Consider the following 20,259-nt stretch of genomic DNA (forward strand, 5'->3'; position numbering starts at 1 on the left):
TTGCCTTTTTGTCTTCTGTTGTGGAAAGAAACATCTCTATTGTGTAGTTAGGAGACCCCATCAGCTACGAGGCAATATTTGAGCCCACTTTGCAGGCCATGTAGAGTACCTAAATGCCTCAGTAACAATGCAAATGTTGCAAACCAAGGCTTCCTGCAACACATTGTTTTGAAATAATAATAATAATAAGGGGATTTGTTTTGCTGATTTGCAGAAGGACTGTGTTCCCAGCTAGTTCAAAGGCTATGGCTCGCCTTGTCCCCTTAGGGATGGCCATTTTGTTTCTGCTGGGGAAGATGGATGGTCCTGGTTCTCCCTCAGTCAGGTCGAGAGCTGAGCAAACACACAGAGTCAACAGCCTTTTTCAGGCAGTTCCTCACCTATGGATTGACACCACTGCTCGCAGCCTCTCCTGTTTTCTGTTTCTCATCCCCTTCCCCCTCCCTGTCTCTATAAATACGACAAGCGTCGCTGCGTTATACAAACTCTTCTGCCACAGTGGAAACATCTGTAGCCTGAACGCTCCTGCAGAAATGTCACTTGGGGGAAACCACTCTTCATTTTATGAGAAATTTCTCTTCCAAGCCCTCAGAGGGGCTGGGGAGGGAGGGGACGCTGGGTTTGACACTAGTTCTGTGCTGTTTTTCAGGGATTTTGTGGAAGAATGTTGTGTCTGATTTTGTGGATTGTCAAAATGAAGCCAGATGGCAGTGGATTAAGTGTAATGCTGCTTTGTTGTTCTTGGGTTCACGACTGCGCTTCCCCTTGAGCAAGGGAGCCCTCCCTGTGCAGCAGCCCCAGCCCCATGGGTCCCGAAAATGCTGCCCTGGAGGCAGGGAGAAAGGAAGCTTTAATTTGGTGAGGACTGCTAATTGGAAACTGCTTACTTGACATTTTTCGTGCCTAGATTATTCACCCAGAGCCTGTTTGCTGCACTCTCCATCCGATGAAATACAGGTATTTTGTAATTGTAGTGATCAGTTTGCTTGCTGAAGTGAAGTTGCTGGGTGAGCAGCTGAGCCAGTGAAGCCTGGTTTCTTACAGATTTATGTCTGGTAGCTGGATTTCCTGATGTTTAGAAAGGCGTGAGTTCAATTGACGTGTTTCCCATGAGACATTCAAGTATTTCAAGCCTTTTGTTGATTCTTCAGTGTCTAATAAGGGATGTATTTATGCCTCAACCTTCCTCTCCGTGTGAATGCTTAATGGGATCTCTTTCCTCTACCACTCTGCCTTATTTGCTTTATACTTATGGGCAGGTAATATCTTTGAATGACATTATGATTGCCTCAACTTTGTTTCCCTAGGAAACTGGGTTAGGGATAAGTTATTAATTTGGGAGAAGGTGAATTTAAAGTTGTGATGCTGAGTATTTTCTAGTTTCTTAATTAAAAGTAGACAGGCAGACAAATTTCCTCTTAAAAGGATTGTTCTTCTCTATGCCCTCTCCTCTTGGCGTGAACACCATTTTTTTTCCCAGGATAGCTTTTGATAGTTTGGGTTATAGAGTGCCATCCTGTCACTCACCCAGAGCCTTGCGAGGGCTGCTTGAGCTCTGCTTCTTGTGCTCAGCACCTACAGACCAGTGCAATTCCATCCAGCTTATGAAAACACCAGGAAAAGATGCTGTACAATTTCCCTTTCAGACTGCAGCATCTTTTCAACCATAAGCTTAACACTTTCAATTTAATTTACTTTTTCATGATCTTTCATTGAAATTTCAGTTTAAACCAGCAAATTTTATTTTGTAACAAATCTGCATTTCTTCATGTAGACCAGCGAAGGTCTATACTGAGTTTGTCAAAAAGTCCTTGGGCCTGGAAAGCATTCTGACAAAAACCTGCTGCCTGGATAATTGAGGAGAAACCACAAGCAAAGTCAGTGTTGCTGCTTTGCTTTGCTCTGTCCTGTTCTTCCCTAGGATAACGTCTCAGCTGCTCAAACGTTTGTTTGAAAGTCAGCTGTACTTTACAGCTCTTCAGGGCTTTTTAGCCTTCTTCAGCAGGTCACCATCCCCTATCTTTGTTGAGAGTCAGCCTTTCCAGCATGACTTTCATGTCATGCACAAAGCCCTGTGCAGATCCGTGTAACATCATTGAGTAGTTCTGGATTTCCTTGTGCAGAGCTGATCTCCTGATCTCAGCTGCTTAGCTTGCAAATTCTTTGATGTGCAGACTGTCTGCTTGGCTTGCACAGCACAGTCTACCCTGACAGTGTTTAGTAAAAGAAATTGGGGGAGGAGAAAGGCTACAATTAGGGTAAAGTTTGCTTTTATATTACATGTTGTTATCGTGTAGAATACAGATGGCCTTAAGCTAGTCACCATCTCCAAAATGCAATAAGTCATGACAATTTTATAGTGACCAGCTATTACCAAGATGCTCAGAAAGACTGAGGTTTCCCAACCTTCAGTTCAGTGACTTTAGAGATAAATTTTTCCTGATTCTTGAGGAGATACCCTGGTGATGTAAAGGAAATTTTTCAAAGAAAAAATGAAAGGAAAGTCCTAGTACTCAGCTTGTAACCTCCACATTTCACCTTCTGCCTTGGTGGTCCAGCGGGGGTGGCCCCAACATCAATTCTGAGTGCACTTTCATCTTCCTTGTACTACCCTGCACAGTCTGGAAGGTATAAATTAGACATATTCAAGTATTCCACTAATATGCTTAGTCTATTTTAAGCAGAAAATTCACTAATGATATATTTTCTGTTAAGCAGAAGTAAGTTTGGATGTGCTTTTGTTTTTGTTTATTCTCAGAAGTCTTTTTCATTTATAGTGTGAGCTTCTCCCCCTCAAATTCTTCTCCTGTTTTTCTTTACTGTATCCTGTTGTAATATTCCCTTTGGAAGGTCTTTTAGAGAGTATTTTTTTACAGATTCTAAAAACTTCCTTCCTGGCATTTGCATTCTCTCTTCAGATGTCAAAATCAAAGATAATGGTCCATTGCTGGCGTTTTGGGAAGGGAGGGGTAGGCAAGGGAGTTTGCAGTCTCTGCACACTCGGCAAGTCAACGTACTTTACGTGCAGTGTGAGGGACTTAGTGTGTACCAACAGTAGTTCACTGTTAGCCAGTACAAGGAGGAGACATTGAAATTCAAAGCAAGCGTTTTGAAAATTGTCAGTATTTTCTGATCCATTTCCCCACATACAAAGTGAACAGATCTCCCAAGGAACTTTGTGAACATGGTGCAAATCTAAATACGAATGGCGATTTTGTCCGTGGGGCATGAATATAGACTTGTTTTGTCAGCAGCAGGGATACGTGTCAGGGATGCTCTGAACAACTGCTTCAGCCTGAAGCCTTTGACGGATAATAGCAACCCCATTCATATACGCTTAGTAAGTACCTCATATAGTGTAAGCTCTTAGCACCAGTTCCCCAGCAAAGCAGTAAGAGGGAAGGACGGTAGCATAAAGCACAGGTATGTCAACATTGAACCTGTGGAGATTTGGGTTCAACTCCTGCATTCAAATCATATACAGAATTAGTTTGGTGGCTTTTCTGTCCCAGATCTGGAATGTTTCAGCATATGTGGTCTACAGAGACCTGAAACCACAACAGAAAAATGTTCTTATGTCAATGTTATCAACTGAGATTCAAGCAGTGGAGCTGCGGTGGAAATACTGTTCAGAAGGTTTCTGCATCATACGCCTGGGTCAGGTTTTCAGTTTTACCTTTTTTGGCAGTTAAAGATGTTCAATACAGATTATCCACATAAAATTATGCTAGAAAAAGCACACGAAATATTCGCTGAAGACATTATCAGACACTGAAAGCTGAGTTTAAGGTTTTGCAATGTCAAATAAGCCTTATCTTCTCTAGTTTGCTGAAGAGCTTTTTGTGGTTTTGCTGCAGGCTGTAATGCACTGCAAGGGGAAGTGCACTACAACACTGACCCAATAATATGAGATTTTATAAGTTGACTAAATGGATATTCTCAATTTCTTTTAATCAGTTTTGATGGAGTTGCCACTTCTAAAGGCATTTCATAGTATAATGCATAAAAAAATAAATGTTTTCTCAAGGAGCTGTTGTTTGAAATGATACCTAAGCATTCACATTGTGGACTGCAGACAAAATTAATAATCATCATCATCATCTTTCCATGAGAAACTGTTCAAATTTCATTCAACCTTTTGTTGAATTTTATATATATGTATGCATTATATATATTATGCAGTTATATATCAGTTTGTTATGGTTTTTGAAAACATGCAAGATCTGAATTTTCCAGTGTGGAGAACAAGTGTAGTTAAACAGACAGATTCACTACCATCAGAATGATACTAAAGAATCCCGTTTTGTTGTAGATTCATGAGTGCTGTGAGCTCCAAGGGGATATTTTCCTGCTGTTTGGACATTCTTTCCCATACGAGGAATGGGAGCTTTGCATTTTAGTAAGACATCCTCAGTGAGTGTTTTCTCTTGGTGAAAATGCTATCAGTCTTTCATCTCCACCCGCTTACCTGCTTTCACCAAACTTGTTTAATTGCTGTTGAAAGCCCTTCTCATCTGTCAGAAGTACTTGAAATTGTTCCCTGAATCCAAAAGTCATTGTGGGTTCTGGGAGACTGACAGGTACACCAGCATAGTTACATGAGCTGCTGGAAACTTTAAATGCATTTGCTGTGTTACAGAGCGAGGGTCGAAGCCCGTGAAAGGCCAGGGCTTGCGCTGCGTGGGGAGGGTCAGCAAACCACCTGCTCCTCTAGCCACTGTTTTTAGACTTTTGGGCTTGAAAGTAGATCACTTAGCGATAATGTAACTCTTACTCATTTGAGCTTTAGGTTATGTCTCTGAGCTAAATGTCTTCTCTTATCACCATCTCCCAGTTTGCAATGGGCATTGCTAAAGAGGTTCTCTGTGTGTTTCTGTAACACCTTATATACTTAATTTGCCCATATGTAAATATGTTTGTGTGTCCTTACAAATTTTTTTTTCCCTGATGTAATTTATACTCTACACATTGTATTCTCCCTTGGAGAAATGAATTAGCAATTTAAGCAATTGGCATGTAAAAGGAGTTGTGCTTAGACTGATGCTTAACTCATTTAGTAAAACAAAGAGAGTTTATTTGCAAGATGTGCGCCATCCCCTGTTAGCTGAGCTTGCTGAGTCAGCAACACTCTGTGCCTCAATCTCCAAGCGATAAGGTGTTCAGCCTGAAGGGCTGGGCTGCTCAGGAACTGGTGTATTGAAGACATCTCACCTTCTTCAAAGGAAGCTACCCCTTCCTACGTGCTCTGTCCCACCAGCTGATACCTTTTTTTGTGGATATATTAGAAATTACAGCAAATGTAACCAAAGGAATGCTTGCCTACCTGAAAACACATCATTTTTCCAGTTCTAGCAATTAGTCTAATAAAAGATACAATGTTTCCACGCAAGGAGAAGATCCCTTACCTCTCTGAGATGAGAGCAACGCTCCCATAGCATCCTGACTCAAATTTACACCTTTGCAAGTTCCTGTGGTTTGCGTGGAAGTAAGCATACGTCATAAAACGGGCCCTGGTTTTCTGTAGCTAGGTTGTACAGGGTTTAAACATTTTAAGGGACAATCCAGTGTTCAGTGCAGTCAGTGGGGGCTGAGTGAAACCTGCTTCCCCAAAGAGTTTTGTCCCCTTACGAAAGGGCAGGTACCAGGCCGGTGAGCAGGCACGTCCGAGATGGCTGTGACACTGGCACGGCCCCTGCCCGTTCCCAGCAAGGCTCTGCAGAGCCTCCTAGTTTGTGCCGTGTGAAAACAAGCAGCTACAAGTGGGTAACAGTCAGACATGTGCAGATGTTAATGCGTTTCTTCCTCGTGCGTGAAACACATCTGTATCTCTTCAGAGAGTTTCCATGACTGGCTCAGGCCAGCGCTGAGTTCTGTGACTGCGAGGTATTGCAAGTATTGCAGCAGATTCTGATTCATTGTGTGACCTAAGAAGAGTACTTGCACTGGTATTAAAAATTGCATTTGCTGAATTATATTGCAAAGCCACCTGCAAAAACAGGATGCTCCGACACAGAAAGAATGATGTCGAATGTGATTATTTAAGTAGTGCTGCAGATACAGTCTCCCAGCCAGCCTGTGTCAGCATCCCACGGGTCAGCACAAAATATCTCTGTTGGTTTTGGACTGACTACATACCACGGAGCGAAACCATGTACTGACTTGTAATATATGCAGTACTAAATGACAGAGAGATTGAATAGGTGTGGCGGGGGACAAAAAAAATCTCGATTATTACGAACTGCCACAACTGTATTTAAAGTAACAACACGCAGAAGGGGGTTAAGAAAGTAAATGTGGTTCGAATTCACCATGTCAGGAACAAATTAAATCAGCTTGGTAGAGGATGCAAAGAGAAATGCATTTGGAAACGCTTATATGCTGAAGCTGGGAGTCTGGGTAATAAGAAAGAGGAACTGGAATTTCTCAATAATCAAGATAAATTCAACTTAATTGTCTCATCAGGTTTCAGTGCTAGAGGGACCAGTATGTTAGGGTATTGTATAAGCTGTTTAAGCAGGCTAAGGGAGATAAAAGAAATTGTGTCAGAGGAATGACTTTGTGTATGACCCAGTGACTTATATCTGCCTAACTTAGAACTGGGAAGTGCAGGATCTTAAGAAATGCGGTGGAAGATGCTGATTGCCAAAGCCCAGGAGCAAGTAGGGGTGGGCAGAGGTGATGTTATAAGTCACTGAACTGAATCTGCAGACAGGATGAGCTGCTACTACTACATGTGGGAAGAGAACCGTGCAATTATGGGGAACTTTTTATTTTGGAGATTTGCTGAAGATTTCATTTAGCTACCTGTGAAACATCACTAGAGTAGGGTTAAATACTGGATGATAGTTCTAAGAAACAAAGGTTGTCAAACCTGGTATGCAAGAATTCTGGTTTCGGACAGCCTGATAATAGATAAAAATGAATTTATCCGCTAGACTGGAAATCAGGGGTTGTCTCAGGAAGAAGTAATCATGACCTGATTGTGTTGAAGAGAAAACAGTCCCAAACAGTAATATTTATACATGCTGTTTTGAAAAGGCCAACTTCCCAAAGCCGAGGACAGCGCCTACTAAAATTGACTGGGAAGAGAAATGTCTGAATTAAAACAGCCAGTTTTTCACAAGAGTTTGTTAACTGGGCAAAATGTTGTTAAGACAACCACAGTGTGTGGCAAAAGAAGACAGAAAGTAGAAATGCGCTTACACATGTGTACATATGTGTTTAAATAAGTGTATATTTGTCCACACATATCTGTATATGGGGCTATGTATGTATGCCTATAGACACGTATGTGGGCATGAATATGCACAGTACTTATATATTTAAATAAACTGTGTGACTGTATACTGGAAAAAAGGGCTAGAGAAAGGGAGGTAGATATCTGTTGATATTCATATGTTATGAAGCATGGAAATTACTAGCAAAGGCTAAAACAAAATCTATTCTTGACAAGCAAATGGTGTTCTGAAGGAGTTTTTAATTTACATAAGGAAAAAAAATGTAGCAATTGTGTAAACCCTGCAAGGGTTGAAGGTACTAAAACTGTTAATAAGAAATGCATAGATGGCTGAAATTTTCAGAAAATAAACAAGATGAGGTACATATATCATGTGATGAGGAGAATGAATTCTTTTCCAGCCCATCTGTGATTAAGAGAATGTTAGACAACACCTACTTTGGGAAAACAGCTTTAAAGTAGTAGACCTTATATAACCTGCAGCTATGCATCCTAACTTTTTTTTTTTTTTTTTTAAATTGCCTGAGAAATTGTCTGGCCCACTGATCTGACCTTTTAATAAATTTGGGGATATTGGAGAAATTTACCAAGACTGAAAGCATGCTGATTTTTTTACCAATGTCCTAACAGCACAAACAGGGTAATTCTCGTAACGGCAGGGCAGCTAGCCTGACCTCACTTCTAGTAAAATAATAGAGAAGCTGATATGGAAATTCAAGTAATACAGAACAGGAATATTATTAATGGCAGCTAATGATGTTTTCATTGAACGTGGGTCTTGTCAGGTAAACTTGGCTTGCTTTTTTTTATGTAAGATTACCTGTTTGGTTAATAAAGTAACTATATCAGCATAATAGTCCTTGAAAGCTCAATATTCTAACATAATTTGATCAAAAATGGGGCATTTTACATTCTTGTGTAAGCACGAGTCAAGTGGCTAAGAACTGGTGTATCAAAATCAGGATATTTCTAGTGAGATTTTAGTGCCAGATCAGGACTCAGCCCATTTCTGCTAATATTTAGTTTTTGGTCTTGCAGGAAAAATATTGGCTCACTTGCTGATCATGCATGGTGCTACAGAAAAGGGAATCTGAACTGTCTAAAAAGTGAAGTTCAGACTGAACAAAGATTGCTTTAATGCAGTCCAATGCAAAATTATAAACCTGAAAACAGGGAACATGTAGCATATCTACAGAAATGGAAAAGACAGCTTAGGAAAAAAAATAGAGGCTTTGGAAAGATTTTGGAGATCTTAACAGACAACCTCAGAATGTAGTCCTAGCCCAGTGGCAGGGCAAGATGTCTAGTGTGATCCTTGAATACACACGCAGAAGGGAGTCAAGTCAGAGCGAGGGTGTGATTTTTGTCTGTGTTTATAGTATGTATGCATATGGGGAGACTCCTGTGGAGTAACATCAACCACATCACAGTCACCACTTTAAAAGATGATTTAAAAGTTGGAGGAGAATGCAGGGAATAGCAAATATCTTACCTAAGAGCTAGGTAATACAACTGCTAGTTGGAGCACAGTCTTTTTGGTCCACAAGAGAAATACATGAGGATGCTAGCGCAAGTGTAATGCAGGTAGTGGTACAAGACGCAGATACCAGCTTGGGAAGGGCTTTTTCAGCCAACTAGGAAATGGGTAACATAGCTTGATGACAATAACCTGAACCAGTGTCATCAAATTAGCAATACATTATCCATGTGTTTTTGCAAGTATGAAGGATTAATTCCCAGAACAAGCTACCAAAGAGACCAGTGGACTCCCCACCTTTTGGTTCTTCAAACCAGGATAGGACACTTTTCTAGAAAGATTCCTGATGGGGCTAAACCCAATCAGTGGGGTCCATAGAGGGCACAGAGCAGAGGACGTGGCAGCCTGTGACATACAAGAAGTCGAGCAAGGTGACCACCTTCTTTCTTCTAATCTTGAACTCTATGAACTGCTCCCCGGATATAAACCTGGATGTGAAAGTTAATTCAAGGATGGACTGCACACACTACGTATTTGTACATGCTTTTAGTACAGACATTTTACTCCACCTTAAACAATTCATTTTACTGTGTATGACAAAGTGAGATGGTCTCTATGCCAGAGACTTCCTTGGTAATTAGGAGCAAGTAATTTAATTTCTGTGCTGTGGTTTGCCCACTTCCAGAGAGTGAGCCCAGCTTTCCTCAGTCCCTCCCTCCATGCTGGAGAGACCTCTGGGTCATACTATGCAAGTGTGTTCTTCTGAAAAGGCATAGGCAATTCAAAAACTGCAGTAGGGCACAGGACTGATGTTTCTAATGGATCAGAGAGCTTCCATCCTGCAGAAGGTATTTGCGTTACCTTGGTCAGCAATCCACCCATACTGTGAACCTTGACGAGATAAATATAATTGTCCTGGAACTGGTTATGTAATGAGCTTGCTTTGCAATTTAACTAATGAATGTGCTGAGAGCCCAGGTTAATCTTTTAACTTCAACAATTCCTCCCAAGGGAAAACATATAGAGCCTGGCTATCTGTAATATTATCCTCTCCCAACAGCCAGAGTGATTTGGCCACTTGAATGTTTGTTATGCTTATGTACGTACAGCTCATGTGTTCACAGATTTTTCTGGAGGAGGTGGAAGGACCCCAAGCTTCACTTGAGATTGTACATCTGGGTCTGCGGGCTTTCCCAGTCGGAGCCCTTCCTGATGGATGCCATACAAGCTCTTTGGTGGGATGATTTTAATTGTTGGTATGGCACAAGTTGCTGGTTTGGTTTTGTTTTTTTTTTTTTTTTTTTTTTTTTTTTTCCCCCAGTAGGGCCATATTTAATTCTGTGCTCTCTCAGCCCATGAAAGCTGTCCGTTTCAGAAAATAATAGTTGTAAGTCTGGTACTATTATTGGTTCATTAATTGAGGACAAGAGATTATTTTATTACTGTGGTTTTAGTTTCTTCATTATGCTCCTGTTCTTCTCAGGAGTCTTCTAGAAAATGGAGAGGTACAGAATACAGAAGATACGGTGAATTTTTATGACAAATGAAACATGACTTCCCAGACTAACATACACTGTGTAAGATCCTTGCCATCTGTAAATTGCACCAAGTAGGTCAACTTTAGAGGTCAACATCCCATTTAAATTGTCACACTGTACAGAACTGCTAGTTTAACATTGGTGATTAATGACTGCAGAGTCCATAGTCTCATTTCCAAGCAGACTGTCAGTGGCACTCAGTAGTCCCCAGAGAGTCCGTAGTACAAGTGCTTGGCAGTCTTTCCTTTTATGTGTTGTGATCCAATTCAGATTGTTGATTTTCCACAAAGAGGAAGCAAAGAGAGGCAACTGACATGAAAACAGTGGTCTTCATTCTAGAGTTGTTGCTAAACCTGATTTTTTCCCCCCTAGAGTTTGGTCCTATGCTCCGGTATGCGTCTACAAGCCAAGGTATATATTTGGCGCAATCCCACGTGAGAACATTGAATCAAATGTCCACACCAGATGTGGATGTGGTCTGCCGTCATGGAGGTCAGGGGATACAGTTTCATCCTGGGGGACCTCATCCCCTGATGGGCCTGGTCTGTCACCACCACCCTGAGCTGTGACCGCAGCTCTTGATTCTCCTTCCCTGGCTCCCCCCCCTCCACCGAGGCAGAGTGCCAGCCAGGGCCACCGGTCCTCCACCTCCTGGTCCCCATCCTACCATCCATCATGGGGGTCAGGGACAAGGGTGTACTTTATTATTGTGGGGACATCACAGAAATACTCAACAGCACTGGAGATTCCTTGTGTACTTGAAAGAGACAGCATAGCTCAGCCCCCTGCCAGATCTGTGTGGACAGGAATGTAACATACACTGGAAATTGGTCTTTTATTTCTTTTTTTGCAAGGAATCTGTTGGCTCACCTGGACTAGGAGCTGGAAGAGAGGGGTCAGCAGCAGGCAAAGAGCTGACCTGCCCACTGCCTCGTCTGCACTGGCTTCATGGGGCTTCACAGGTGGCATCCATTACAATATTATCACCGAACACTTGATTATTACAATATCCCATAATTTGATTTGACTAATCTTCTAACTTAGCTTGCACAGTGTGTACTGCCAATGGTTGCAATACATGCTGAAATAATTTAGTTGAAGTAAATAAATGAGTGCATCTAATACAACAGGGCTCATGGCATGTTGTCCTCCTGTCTGTCCTTATACCTATATTTGCATAAGTTGAGACGAACTGTACAAATTTGTTATAAAATTAAACAGAGCTCGATATGTTAAATTTTTTGCCTTCAATGTATGAAGCTATACCAAGGAATTAGAAGTTTATCAAGCAGGTGTCATTGCACCAGTCAGATCTATAAGATGCTGCTGTCGTTCTGATGCAAAAGAATGAATTGTAGTAGGAAAATGCTCTCACTTTTTTGTGCTGTTGATGAAGAAAATCTGTCAGAGCCTTTAGCCAGCTGCAGACAAAGGAGGGGATCTGTAAATAATGCAGCACACGGGCTGTAGTTCAGAGGAGAAATTCAGATGAAAGACAGTTTCAGCATAGGATCTTCCATCAACGAGTACAGCTCGCCAGCTCTTTGGTTCAGAGCCAATAAATAACTCACCTTCTGGGAAAATAATTTGCCTGGTATGTGTAAGGAAGTATTAATGCCATATTCCAGAGTGAAGAATTTGGACAGGAATGGGTACCCAAGAGGTCTGTTTGGGTGAGGAGGAGAGTGAAAAGCCTTTCTTCTGAGCAGAGACTTAGAGAGTTTGAGTGGGAAGGAAAATAGGAAAACATGTCATGAGATGGGAAAGGCTATTTAAGCAATCCAGTAACATTAGCGTGAGAACAAATGAGTTTGAACTGGCCATTAGTCTGGAAACTTAGAAAAGCCTCCTGGCAGTGGGAGGGGGTGAAAACTTGGCTAGTTTCTAAAATGGAAATTAAGTCTGTAACTGAGAGTGTCTGATGTGGTCACCTGTGACAGCAGGGCTCTGGGCTTTCTGATCTAGGGTGATCAGCCTCCAAGAGACCTCCCATGCAAGGAAGGATTTAAACACGCGCTTTGCTCTGTGGGGACGTATTTGCTAATGTTTAAGCTTCTTCTGTAGCTTAAGCATGTTTTTAAAAGTACATTGCATATGCATAGTTCAATTTTGCAGACGGCTGACGCATGATGCTTGCGTATCTGGCCTTGTGACTGCTGTGGACATCTGGTCCCGTGCGGGCTGTGTCTCTCCATATTGCACCCATCCCGGGGGGAGAGCAGCAGCACTTCAGCGCTCCACAGTGCCACGGCTCCAGCGTGGCACTGCCGGCACACACCTGGGTTTTGGGCAACCGTGCACCGAGCAGCGGCAGGTTGGCTTGGCAGGGACCCATCCCAGGTTTCCTCAGGCAACTCGAAGCAGAGGTGCTGTGCTGTCAGGGCGGGAAAGGCAAATGCTACTGCGAACAAGCGTTCGTCGAGCTAAGGGCGTGCCTGTCGCACTTGCTCGTAGGACTTGACAAGTCCCTTGATGATTTCTTAAAATAAATATTTAACAAGGGATTTTATAATCACAAGTAGCAAGTATGCTTTTAAAATGTTTGAAGGGAAACAAACTTGCATAAGAATGAATCGGAGGCCAAGACCTGGTAGCCATAGATGTTTACATCGGAGGCTGGGGATTTCCTTCCGCCTGTTTTCGGCATATACTGCAGTGGATTGCTTCGAGTTCATCTCCAAAGCTGCCCTGCTTTCTGAATAACACTTCCTTCCGTAGCAGCAAATGTTTATGATGGCTGAAGTCATTGCATTTATTAGTGATTCATGTAGTTTGAAGATCAGGGTTTCTTCTCCTCCACTGAAAATATTTTTTTAAAAAAAGATCTCTTTTGCTGCTGCTGCTGCTTTCGTAGTTAACATTCATATTCAGCTGTTGCATTACAGTGCGGCAGTCCAACGTCTTACTCCTTTCTTGGGTACTTTTAAAACTGAAAATTACTGGATAACTGGCTTTAAAGCAGTCTTTATTTTGCAATGCTCAGAAAATTAGCAGAGCTTGTATTTTCAGCCAGCTGATTCCAGAGTTTACAAGTTGCTCTTACATAGTTCAAGTCTTCACCACCAACTTCGAGCATGCAGGAGCAAGGTGAAGATCCCATTTTCAAAGCATGGACTCGGGGTCAGACCTTGTGGGCCTCATCTTCCTTTTCCAAGGGGAAAGTCAAGATGAATCTTTTGTCTTGAAGAAATTTTTAAGATGGTCCACTGGACTTTATTAAATTTGAACCAAGTTGCACGGCTGAAAGAAGAAAAGAAATGCAAGGAAGACCCAAACCGAAAATGGACTTTGGTATATGCCGGAAAGAAAAGTAAAAGCTTCAAATTACACTGTTGTCTGAGCAGCCTGCACACGCTTATCTGCCTGCGGGAGAAATGACCGTGAGGGTGTGGTTTTTCTAAACCTTAAATTGCTCAGGTTTATGCAATTCAGCTTTTCTTTCTACCTTCTGTCATGCCATAGGCTTCCCCGTCTGACACGGCCGCTCTCTTCCTGCAAAGACGGGGCTGAAGGGTGAGCGCGGTGCCCCTGCCCGACATTGCCTGCCCAAGCCCAGCCTTTTTACACCTGCCGGACTCTGCCAGCAGCGGATGAGAGACACGGAAAAGCCAGACACGTGAGTTTAAAGATTTGTATTTGGTTTCTGTGGTGTTCCCACTTTTATCCTTCAGTTGGGCGTGAGTTGTTCCAGAGGAGCAAAGGTGGAAGGAAATGCTCCAGCAAACGCACCAGCCCTGGTTTGTGGCAGGAGGGAGTGGGTCCGAGCCTCAGCCTGCACACTCGAGAGTGCCATGCAGCAAAGCAGCGATAAATATTTACTGTGTCTATCGTTAGTGATTCAGTCTCCCCATAATCTAATGAAGGGATTATTTTCATAATCTCACAGAGAAGGCCATATAATGTACCTGTAGGTTGCTGCTGCTGTTGGTAGCCAGTGTTTCAATACTACTTACATACTTACTACATGCTAGTGTGCAAAAGCGCCATGCTTACTTCATCACCTTTTTGTTAGCTAAATGTGTTTGATTTCCTGTCTTCCTTTTGCTAAGAAGGTCTATTTCTTCAGTAAAGCATGTTAAAATCCAACTGATTATCTGTGGAGAGGTGCCATTTGTACTGCAGCTGCTTTAGCCCATCGTTGCATTAATCCTCTGGAAACCCATTTTTTCCCCTCCCCCATGTTAAAACCCACAATATCTCACTCTAGCCATAGGAGGTAAATCAAGGCTGCATTCGCCCCTGCTGTATCTTCCAGCTAGATTTTAAGCATATAACTGCAGCTGAGGTGAGGAGAGAAAGAAAACTCTGTTTAGTTTTTATCTTTAGCTCATGTTCCCCTCCACTTACCTAAACTTATACTCAGCTCTTAAATCGTCTTGCAATTCAGTACAGATATATGCAATGGTTGCAAACCTTTGAATGCGTAACATATACGCATAACTTCTTATAAGTTTAATTTCTACCGATGAGCCTGATCGTTCATGTTAGAACATGTATGTGCACAGATGTGCCAACATAGAACCCAGAACTGTGATGAGGATATGTGAACATCCTCACGCACTAAAGTATATACTTAAAGTACTTGGTAGATAAGAGGTCCGAGTACATAAAGTACAGGACCCATTCAAATGTTTAAAGCTAAGAACATTTTGTTTTTAATGACTACGGGTGGACTGCTTGCATCAAGCTCTCGGCTGCTTTGACATCTACCAAGGAAAAACATAAAAAACCAAGAAAGGTGTAAATATTAGACATATTTCATGCTTTCCCCGGGTGCCTGATGACTAGGAAAGGGTTTCTCCAACAACAGGAAAAGCAAGAATACCTTAGGTGACTGTACTGGGCACTACACAAGGCACTGGTTTTCTCAGAGTCTCCTGTAGAAACCGAGCTCCCTGTTCATCCCACCCTCCAAAGCAGTTTTCATTTGCTCATTCAGGTTCATGCAGAACAATATCAAGGCAGCTCCACTGCTTTACTGAAACAGCGCTGTCTATTATCTGCTGCCGTTGGAAAAGCACAAATGCTGATCTGTAAATAAAAGCCAGGATTCACCGTCAGGCATTTGGAAAGCTGCTGCCTTACGAGGAGTTGTGTCCTCAATACTCCCATCCACTTTCCTGAGACTGAAAATTCCTCTTAAGGAAGTAATCTGTTACTAATTTGCTGTTTTATATTCTTCCACTCCAAACCTCAGAGCCTCTGTATATTTTCCAAAAATATAAATTGAATCAATCTGGGGAAGCTTGTCTCTTCATTATCTTTTTCTTGCCACCTGAAAATATTCTTTCTCCTGCTGCTAATTTCTCTTACTTGTTCGTGGTCCTGGACAAGCGTCCTCCCCTTCACTCACACGAGTTCTGCTTTTTGGAAGGCTGTTCCAAGCCCATGTGTTTGAGCATTAACTGCACCAGGACTTCGTTGTAGCGCAGAGTTGGAAAGAGGAATGTTCCTGGCTCTGGGTTGTGGTCGTCTATCAGAACAGAAAATGGAATTGTATTTTGGAAGAAGTTTGAAGGCGCTGGCGTTTTCCCCCAGCATAGCTTTTCTTTTGCAAAACAGAAATAAATCTTGCAGCAGGATATGATAGATTAGCTTCATTTCACTGCAAACCAGGAAATCGAGCAACATTGTTTCCAGCAGGAAGGTAAATTAGTAAAGGCTTTCAAATGCAGAGAGTCTCCTCCAGGCTGGCTGCTGGAGGGAAGCAGTCCAGTATTCCTGGAGCTGTCAGTCCCGTCTGCAGGGCTGAGTGCTGCTGCCTGGCCCGCCTGGCTCCTCTCGCTGCACAGGCAGACGGAGGCCTGAAGCTGATTTTGAGGGACTCTGTGGCCAGAAGCCTTTTGCGGAGCTAATGAGGCCCCTCTGTCTGGTTAAAATGGCCAGACACTGGTATCATGCAGGGCTGCCCGACTTGGCACTTGTTTGCAGTGCACGTCCAGCTCTTCCACTGCAGTTTTTCCTCCTAGAAACTGGGATGCGCAAAGACGCAGTTGATCTTTCCGAGATTTTCCTCAAAGGCTCGAGCTGAATCTGTAAAAAAAGATCATTACCTGAATCATGTGACTCGAGGGGACTCAACATGGAAGCAGAAACTTTCACCGTCAGTAAATGTTCAGGGAATGGTTAGTTGGCATCTCCTGTGGCATACAGCTGCTTCCAGCTGCATACCGCTGCCATCACTCTGAGTAAACGTCGATTACTGCTTTACAAGAAGATCAAGGAGCTGAACACCCTGAAACTTCCTACCTGTCTAGCGGCTCCTGGCAACCCTCTGCTTGGTCCTCCAGTTCTACTTTTAATACACCTACAACATTCTTATTAAAACAAAGAGCCTTAATAAAATGATGGTTTCCATGTGCCAGTAATTTCTTGTTAAGGGATGAAGACTTCTTCTCTGTCTGGACTGATGCCCCTTGCCTGTCTGCATGCAGCAGATCAGATCTGACCGTGGGGAAGGATGCAGGAAGTAGGACAGTTCGAGCATGTAATTCCTAATTGGTTTCTCATCACGGGATTAAGCAGCACACAATTGATCTCCACACCCACAGAACCGGTTCTGGAAGCAGATATTAATTCAGCCGCAGACTTAGCTATCTTTCCCAGGCTGGTGTCACTCGCGTGTCCTGGCTGACAAAACCTTAGTAAGCCTCTTCATTTTAAGGAGATTGTTTCAAGGCCACCAGCAACACATACGTGTTAATTAGCAGTGGACTTTATCGGGGAGTTCCCACAAAGCCCCAATTAAAGCAGTGATGAATCAAATCCAGTGAGTAGTACCATACTCAGTGATGCTGTTTCCCAGCACTGAGCAGATGAGGGCAGAACCAGGCTCTAGAGGATGTGTTTTGGTAGCTGAGGGCTCAGTCACTGTAATAAACAAAATTTATTTGCTGAGACAATTGCTGGACAGGGATCTTAGTCATCATCCCGCTACAAAAAGGTGCCCTGGAATGGAAACTATTGCACAGCCTTAGCTAGAGGGCTGCTTCCACTCCTGCTCGGATACTTTGTGTTTCCCCAGTCCTTCCCATTTGGAAGACAGTTATAAGCTCTGGCGCACAGCTCGCCCCCAAATGAGCAATAGGGACTACCAGCAGATAGATATGGGCACTGTCAGCACTACTGCATAAGAGAGAGAACTGAGTGAAAGACAGCATGCTGTTTGTTCAACACCCAAAAGGTAACTGGTGTTAGCACCAGAAAACTGATAGTCAGACCACAGCTGCTGGGTTCAGCCTCTTCAGCATGCAGTGTTTCCCTCTTTCAAACAGCGCATTTTTCTTAAATGTGAAATTCAGCACTTGGCATTGCAAAACGCCTGTAGGCTCATCCAAACTTCTTCCCCTTGCCCCCTGAAATTTCTGTTTCTAGCTGCGTATTGTGTGTCTGCCTATTATTTAGAAGGCTGCCTCTGGGCTGTACCGCTCTCTGAAGTTGTTGAAACGTTCTTGTTGACTACCCTGCCTGGGCTTCTGCCCTCCTTTTTCCAGGTTCCTGAATGGGACTGGGGCCCGGCAGCTGTCACCCTGGGACTGAGTGGCAGGGAATGCTTTCAGATTGTGTTATTTTAAAGAGTAGAGTGTCACTGTTTCATGCAGTTCTTCAATAGAGACTGTTTTTTCTGGTTAGAATTTGTTTATTCAGTCATTTTTTGTGGATTCGAGTGTCAGGAGAAGGAAATAGTAAGATACATATATAATTTAAGTTATAGACATTTACAGCCCTATAACTTAAATTATAGATTTTATATATATAATCTTTAATGATTATATAAAAATTATAGTACTGGACTTAGGTGCAACATAAGTAGAATTGTGATACAGATGATTAAATCCTTGCTCCATTGAATTTGTTTAATTTAATTTTGCCACTGAGTGCAATGGACTGGAGGTTTTACCTAAAACATTCACTTCTGTTGCTTAGACTTGTCACACTGGGGAGCCAGCTACTGCAAGTTGCTGCTGTCCCCCCCCCCCCATGGATCCATGTTCATAAAGCAGAGGATGCAGTCCTAGAAGTCAAGAGTTTGTGAGGGCTTTCCCTCAGCTGAGGTCTGAGAGCACCTCTGTGGCTGCGTGCTGCACAAGGACTCTTGTGATGAAGGCTGGGCATCGGCATCACGGGAGCCCAGCCCCGTGGTGTGGGAGCAGGCAGCTGCCCCTTCCCCTGCTCACCTAACCACACTGCGGGCTGCTCCTAAAAAAGGTCCCCACAGGGTGTTGTGAGAAGTCATTAAGTAGTTTGTCAAGCATTAAGAGACTCCTGGATCAGAGGAGCAGTTGTAAAGGCACGGTGTAATTAAAGCACAGCTTACTTCACTGTGTGTTATTAGCAGGGTTATCCATCACATATTCTGCACTTCATAGTTATTAAATGTTATCTCATGGTCATATGTGAGAAGATGCTGTGTGGCCTGAGGGTGGCAGGCACTGTGGCCGTGGGAGGCAGGGTGAGGTGTAAGGCTTCAATGTCCTCCAGGGCAGATGTTCTTCTCCATGCTGCTTTCTGCCCCTGCCCTTTCGTTGCCTCTTCAGCAGCTCTTCCCAGCCCTGGCACTGAGGGGCCAGAGAGGCAGCATCGCCCACCTTCCCTGCTGACCCACTTGTGGCCCTGGGAGAGGATTGCGAAGAGAGATTAAGACTTATTGTGAAGCTGTATTAAGATTTTCACATTCCCATGCTTTTGCCTTTGTGTATTACGTTGTTATTTTCAAGTTAAGTAGGGCAGGCCGATACGGAGGACACGTGGTCGGCATGCTGATGCTGTAGCTCTTGCAGCGGTTTTGTGTTGCGTTGCGTTTGTCTGTGCAGAGCGAACATCTAACAGGGGACGTACGGGTGCTCTCAGGATGCGTTTGTGGTGGCTGAGCCACTCACACATCGCAAAGCTGTGAGTTGGGCAGGTCGTTCTTCATCCTTACCAACGTAAATGTCGTCCTGCAAAACCACACTGGAGTTTGCACCACAAAAGAGACAAAAGCTACTTTAAAGTGTTTTAGAGGGTGCTGAGGGTGGGTTTGTTATTTTTCGTAAATGTTCTTGGTCCCACAGATTGGGAAGTCAACGAGATTACTTGCCTGCTGTCTGAAGACACAGAATCTTCAAAGTGTGCTGAGTAAAACATTTTAATCAGAACAAGCAAGTCTTCTCTGAGACTTGAACAGGCACCACTGGCAACCAGGAGGCCACCATCCAGCTGTGCCTTCTATCTACCCCAAGCATGACTACCCCCTTTCCCTGCTCCCCAGTACCCCCTAGCCCCTTACCCTTGCATACTGGCAGCAGCTTGCAGTCACACTGAGGGTCGGTTCCCCCCCCCACGCACCAGGGTCATGGGGAGTTTTGCTGTGCTCTTTCAGCTTCGCCAGCTCGGAGAGGAGCTGAATGATGGATGATGGAGAAAGGGGTACCTTGCTTTTCTCAAAGAGACTGGGTGCATTTGGCCTTGGGAACGTGGTAAAAAGTGCATCCACTCATTAGGAAGCCAGAAAGCAAGGGGCATGCCTAGGGAGAAGCATTTTTATTCAGGTAGGTACCTTTGTTGATGGTATGGGCCATCTCAGTGCCTGTGTGTTGTAAGGCATGGAAGCTGGAAGTGGGTAAAGGAAGCTTTTGGATTATGTATTGGCGTTCAGTGACAGAAGAATTAGTGAACATTATTTCTTTGTGGCTTTGTCTAATATGGTGTAGCTCCAGCATTAGTTTTTCGTGAGGGCTGGCTATGCGTAGTTGCTTTTTCCTGCCTGTCTTTGTTGATATCCTGTACGGTTTGGGTTCACCCTGCAGCCTTGCTTTTTGTGGGAACATTAATTTTTTTCTCTCTCCTACCCAGTCACCTATTCTCATGGTAATTGTGATAATTTAATGTATATGGAGGCTTCTGCCATTCTGTCAGAGTGGGCTGAAATTGAAAAATGGATCCAAAAGGTAATGGGGAGAAAAAGAGCAGGGATGAACAAAGAGATTCACAGAGACAGAGAGAGGAACAAGGGCAGAACTGCTCTA

General features: G+C 43.3%; 1 protein-coding gene across 1 annotated transcript in view; it reads left to right on the forward strand.

Annotated features, from left to right (window-relative positions):
- Positions 1 to 20,259, forward strand: part of LNX1 (ligand of numb-protein X 1) — a 138,084-nt gene that overhangs the window by 41,217 nt on the left and 76,608 nt on the right. The window contains exon 2 of the mRNA XM_075752155.1: positions 13,715 to 13,868. The gene's annotated coding sequence lies outside the window, so the exon portion shown is untranslated. The remainder of the gene's footprint in view (positions 1 to 13,714; positions 13,869 to 20,259) is intronic.

This window comes from Balearica regulorum, chromosome 4 (genome assembly GCF_011004875.1).
Source record: "Balearica regulorum gibbericeps isolate bBalReg1 chromosome 4, bBalReg1.pri, whole genome shotgun sequence".
NCBI classification, from domain to species: Eukaryota; Metazoa; Chordata; class Aves; order Gruiformes; family Gruidae; genus Balearica; species Balearica regulorum.